Genomic DNA, 6000 nt, shown 5'->3' with positions numbered 1-6000 from the left:
GAGAGTGACTGGAGAGTGACTGGAGAGTGACTGGAGAGTGATTGGAGAGTGATTGGAGAGTGATTGGAGAGTGATTGGAGAGTGACTGGAGAGTGACTGGAGAGTGACTGGAGAGTGACTGGAGAGTGACTTGGAGAGTGATTGGAGAGTGATGGAGAGTGATTGGAGAGTGACTGGAGAGTGACTGGAGAGTGATTGGAGAGTGATTGGAGAGTGATTGGTGAGTGACTGGAGAGTGATTGGAGAGTGATTGGAGAGTGATTGGGAGATGGAGTGATTGGAGAGTGACTGGAGAGTGATTGGAGAGTGATTGGAGAGTGACTGGAGAGTGACTGGAGAGTGACTGGAGAGTGATTGGAGAGTGATTGGAGAGTGACTGGAGAGTGACTGGAGAGTGATTGGAGAGTGATTGGTGAGTGATTGGAGAGTGATTGGAGAGTGATTGGAGAGTGACTGGAGAGTGACTGGAGAGTGATTGGTGAGTGATGGAGAGTGACTGGAGAGTGATTGGAGAGTGACTGGAGAGTGACTGGAGAGTGATTGGAGAGTGATTGGTGAGTGATTGGAGAGTGATTGGAGAGTGACTGGAGAGTGACTGGAGAGTGACTGGAGAGTGATTGGAGAGTGATTGGAGAGTGACTGGTGAGTGACTGGAGAGTGATTGGAGAGTGATTGGAGAGTGACTGGAGAGTGACTGGAGAGTGACTGGAGAGTGATTGGTGAGTGATTGGAGAGTGACTGGAGAGTGATTGGAGAGTGACTGGAGAGTGATTGGTGAGTGATGGAGAGTGACTGGAGAGTGATTGGAGAGTGATTGGAGAGTGATTGGAGAGTGACTGGAGAGTGACTGGAGAGTGATTGGAGAGTGATTGGTGAGTGACTGGAGAGTGACTGGAGAGTGATTGGAGAGTGATTGGAGAGTGACTGGAGAGTGACTGGAGAGTGATTGGAGAGTGATTGGAGAGTGATTGGTGAGTGACTGGAGAGTGATTGGAGAGTGATTGGAGAGTGATTGGAGAGTGATTGGAGAGTGACTGGAGAGTGACTGGAGAGTGATTGGAGAGTGATTGGAGAGTGACTGGAGAGTGACTGGAGAGTGACTGGAGAGTGATTGGAGAGTGATGGAGAGTGATGGAGAGTGACTGGAGAGTGACTGGAGAGTGACTGGAGAGTGACTGGTGAGTGATTGGTGAGTGATTGGAGAGTGATTGGAGAGTGACTGGAGAGTGACTGGAGAGTGACTGGAGAGTGATTGGAGAGTGATTGGTGAGTGATTGGAGAGTGATTGGAGAGTGACTGGAGAGTGACTGGAGAGTGACTGGAGAGTGATTGGTGAGTGATTGGAGAGTGACTGGAGAGTGACTGGAGAGTGACTGGAGAGTGATTGGAGAGTGACTGGAGAGTGACTGGAGAGTGATTGGAGAGTGACTGGAGAGTGACTGGAGAGTGACTGGAGAGTGACTGGAGAGTGACTGGAGAGTGATTGGAGAGTGACTGGAGAGTGACTGGAGAGTGACTGGAGAGTGATTGGAGAGTGACTGGAGGAGAGTGACTGGAGAGTGACTGGAGAGTGACTGGAGAGTGACTGGAGAGTGACTGGAGAGTGACTGGAGAGTGACTTGGAGAGTGACTGGAGAGTGATTGGAGAGTGACTGGAGAGTGACTGGAGAGTGACTGGAGAGTGACTGGAGAGTGATCTGGAGAGTGACTGGAGAGTGACTGGAGAGTGACTGGAGAGTGACTGGAGAGTGACTGGAGAGTGACTGGAGAGTGACTGGAGAGTGACTGGAGAGTGACTGGAGAGTGACTGGAGAGTGACTGGAGAGTGACTGGAGAGTGATTGGAGAGTGACTGGAGAGTGACTGGAGAGTGACTGGAGAGTGACTGGAGAGTGACTGGAGAGTGACTGGAGAGTGACTGGAGAGTGACTGGAGAGTGACTGGAGAGTGACTGGAGAGTGACTGGAGAGTGACTGGAGAGTGATTGGAGAGTGACTGGAGAGTGACTGGAGAGTGATTGGAGAGTGACTGGAGAGTGACTGGAGAGTGATTGGAGAGTGACTGGAGAGTGACTGGAGAGTGACTGGAGAGTGATTGGAGAGTGATGGAGAGTGACTGGAGAGTGATTGGAGAGTGACTGGAGTGACTGGAGAGTGACTGGAGAGTGACTGGAGAGTGATTGGAGAGTGACTGGAGAGTGACTGGAGAGTGACTGGAGTGACTGGAGAGTGACTGGAGAGTGACTGGAGAGTGACTGGAGAGTGACTGGAGAGTGACTGGAGAGTGACTGGAGAGTGATTGGAGAGTGACTGGAGAGTGATTGGAGAGTGACTGGAGAGTGACTGGAGAGTGACTGGAGAGTGACTGGAGAGTGACTGGAGAGTGACTGGAGAGTGATTGGAGAGTGACTGGAGAGTGACTGGAGAGTGACTGGAGAGTGACTGGAGAGTGATTGGAGAGTGACTGGAGAGTGACTGGAGAGTGATTGGAGAGTGACTGGAGAGTGACTGGAGAGTGACTGGAGAGTGACTGGAGAGTGACTGGAGAGTGATTGGAGAGTGATTGGAGAGTGACTGGAGAGTGACTGGAGAGTGACTGGAGAGTGATTGGAGAGTGACTGGAGAGTGACTGGAGAGTGACTGGAGAGTGACTGGAGAGTGACTGGAGAGTGATTGGAGAGTGACTGGAGAGTGACTGGAGAGTGATTGGAGAGTGACTGGAGAGTGACTGGAGAGTGACTGGAGAGTGATTGGAGAGTGACTGGAGAGTGACTGGAGAGTGACTGGAGAGTGATTGGAGAGTGACTGGAGAGTGACTGGAGAGTGACTGGAGAGTGATTGGAGAGTGACTGGAGAGTGATTGGAGAGTGATTGGAGAGTGACTGGAGAGTGACTGGAGAGTGACTGGAGAGTGATTGGAGAGTGACTGGAGAGTGATTGGAGAGTGACTGGAGAGTGACTGGAGAGTGACTGGAGAGTGATTGGAGAGTGACTGGAGAGTGACTGGAGAGTGACTGGAGAGTGACTGGAGAGTGACTGGAGAGTGACTGGAGAGTGACTGGAGAGTGACTGGAGAGTGACTGGAGAGTGATTGGAGAGTGACTGGAGAGTGACTGGAGAGTGACTGGAGAGTGACTGGAGAGTGACTGGAGAGTGACTGGAGAGTGACTGGAGAGTGACTGGAGAGTGATTGGAGAGTGACTGGAGAGTGACTGGAGAGTGACTGGAGAGTGACTGGAGAGTGACTGGAGAGTGACTGGAGAGTGACTGGAGAGTGACTGGAGAGTGACTGGAGAGTGACTGGAGAGTGACTGGAGAGTGACTGGAGAGTGACTGGAGAGTGACTGGAGAGTGACTGGAGAGTGACTGGAGAGTGACTGGAGAGTGACTGGAGAGTGACTGGAGAGTGACTGGAGAGTGACTGGAGAGTGACTGGAGAGTGACTGGAGAGTGACTGGAGAGTGACTGGAGAGTGACTGGAGAGTGACTGGAGAGTGACTGGAGAGTGACTGGAGAGTGACTGGAGAGTGACTGGAGAGTGACTGGAGAGTGATTGGAGAGTGACTGGAGAGTGACTGGAGAGTGACTGGAGAGTGACTGGAGAGTGACTGGAGAGTGACTGGAGAGTGATTGGAGAGTGACTGGAGAGTGACTGGAGAGTGACTGGAGAGTGACTGGAGAGTGACTGGAGAGTGACTGGAGAGTGATTGGAGAGTGACTGGAGAGTGATTGGAGAGTGACTGGAGTGACTGGAGAGTGACTGGAGAGTGACTGGAGAGTGACTGGAGAGTGACTGGAGAGTGACTGGAGAGTGATTGGAGAGTGACTGGAGAGTGACTGGAGAGTGACTGGAGAGTGACTGGAGAGTGACTGGAGAGTGACTGGAGAGTGACTGGAGAGTGACTGGAGAGTGACTGGAGAGTGATTGGAGAGTGACTGGAGAGTGACTGGAGAGTGACTGGAGAGTGACTGGAGAGTGACTGGAGAGTGACTGGAGAGTGACTGGAGAGTGACTGGAGAGTGACTGGAGAGTGACTGGAGAGTGACTGGAGAGTGACTGGAGAGTGACTGGAGAGTGACTGGTGAGTGACTGGAGAGTGACTGGAGAGTGACTGGAGAGTGACTGGAGAGTGACTGGAGAGTGACTGGAGAGTGACTGGAGAGTGACTGGAGAGTGACTGGAGAGTGACTGGAGAGTGACTGGAGAGTGACTGGAGAGTGACTGGAGAGTGACTGGAGAGTGACTGGAGAGTGACTGGAGAGTGACTGGAGAGTGACTGGAGAGTGACTGGAGAGTGATTGGAGAGTGACTGGAGAGTGACTGGAGAGTGACTGGTGAGTGACTGGAGAGTGACTGGAGAGTGACTGGAGAGTGACTGGAGTGACTGGTGAGTGACTGGTGAGTGACTGGAGAGTGACTGGTGAGTGACTGGAGTGACTGGAGAGTGACTGGAGAGTGACTGGAGAGTGACTGGAGAGTGACTGGAGAGTGATTGGAGAGTGATTGGAGAGTGACTGGAGAGTGACTGGAGAGTGACTGGAGAGTGACTGGAGAGTGATTGGAGAGTGACTGGAGAGTGATTGGAGAGTGACTGGAGAGTGACTGGAGAGTGACTGGTGAGTGATTGGAGAGTGACTGGAGAGTGACTGGAGAGTGATTGGAGAGTGACTGGAGAGTGACTGGAGAGTGACTGGAGAGTGATTGGAGAGTGACTGGAGAGTGACTGGAGAGTGACTGGAGAGTGACTGGAGAGTGACTGGAGAGTGATTGGAGAGTGACTGGAGAGTGACTGGAGAGTGACTGGAGAGTGACTGGAGAGTGATGGAGAGTGACTGGAGAGTGACTGGAGAGTGACTGGAGAGTGATTGGAGAGTGACTGGAGAGTGACTGGAGAGTGACTGGAGAGTGATTGGAGAGTGACTGGAGAGTGACTGGAGAGTGACTGGAGAGTGACTGGAGAGTGACTGGAGAGTGATTGGAGAGTGACTGGAGAGTGACTGGAGAGTGACTGGAGAGTGACTGGAGAGTGACTGGAGAGTGACTGGAGAGTGACTGGGAGTGACTGGAGAGTGACTGGAGAGTGACTGGTGAGTGATTGGAGAGTGACTGGAGAGTGACTGGAGAGTGACTGGAGAGTGACTGGAGAGTGACTGGAGAGTGACTGGAGAGTGACTGGTGAGTGACTGGAGAGTGACTGGAGAGTGACTGGAGAGTGATTGGAGAGTGACTGGAGAGTGACTGGAGAGTGACTGGAGAGTGACTGGAGAGTGACTGGTGAGTGACTGGAGAGTGACTGGTGAGTGACTGGAGAGTGACTGGAAGTGATTGGTGAGTGACTGGAGAGTGACTGGAGAGTGACTGGAGAGTGACTGGAGAGTGACTGGAGAGTGATTGGTGAGTGACTGGAGAGTGACTGGAGAGTGACTGGAGAGTGACTGGAGAGTGACTGGAGAGTGACTGGAGAGTGACTGGAGAGTGATTGGTGAGTGACTGGAGAGTGACTGGAGAGTGATTGGAGAGTGACTGGAGAGTGACTGGAGAGTGATTGGAGAGTGATTGGAGAGTGACTGGAGAGTGACTGGAGAGTGATTGGAGAGTGACTGGAGAGTGACTGGAGAGTGATTGGAGAGTGATTGGAGAGTGACTGGAGAGTGACTGGAGAGTGATTGGAGAGTGATTGGAGAGTGACTGGAGAGTGATTGGAGAGTGATTGGTGAGTGACTGGAGAGTGACTGGAGAGTGATTGGAGAGTGACTGGAGAGTGACTGGAGAGTGATTGGAGAGTGATTGGAGAGTGACTGGAGAGTGACTGGAGAGTGATTGGTGAGTGACTGGAGAGTGATTGGAGAGTGACTGGTGAGTGATTGGAGAGTGACTGGAGAGTGACTGGAGAGTGATTGGAGAGTGACTGGAGAGTGACTGGAGAGTGATTGGAGAGTGACTGGAGAGTGACTGGAGAGTGATTGGAGAGTGACTGGAGAGTGACTGGAGAGTGATTGGA

Source organism: Lampetra planeri, unplaced genomic scaffold (assembly GCF_965212315.1).
Source record: "Lampetra planeri unplaced genomic scaffold, kcLamPlan1.2.h2 scaffold_1328, whole genome shotgun sequence".
NCBI classification, from domain to species: domain Eukaryota; kingdom Metazoa; phylum Chordata; class Hyperoartia; order Petromyzontiformes; family Petromyzontidae; genus Lampetra; species Lampetra planeri.
Note: the sequence above shows the minus strand (reverse complement) of the source record.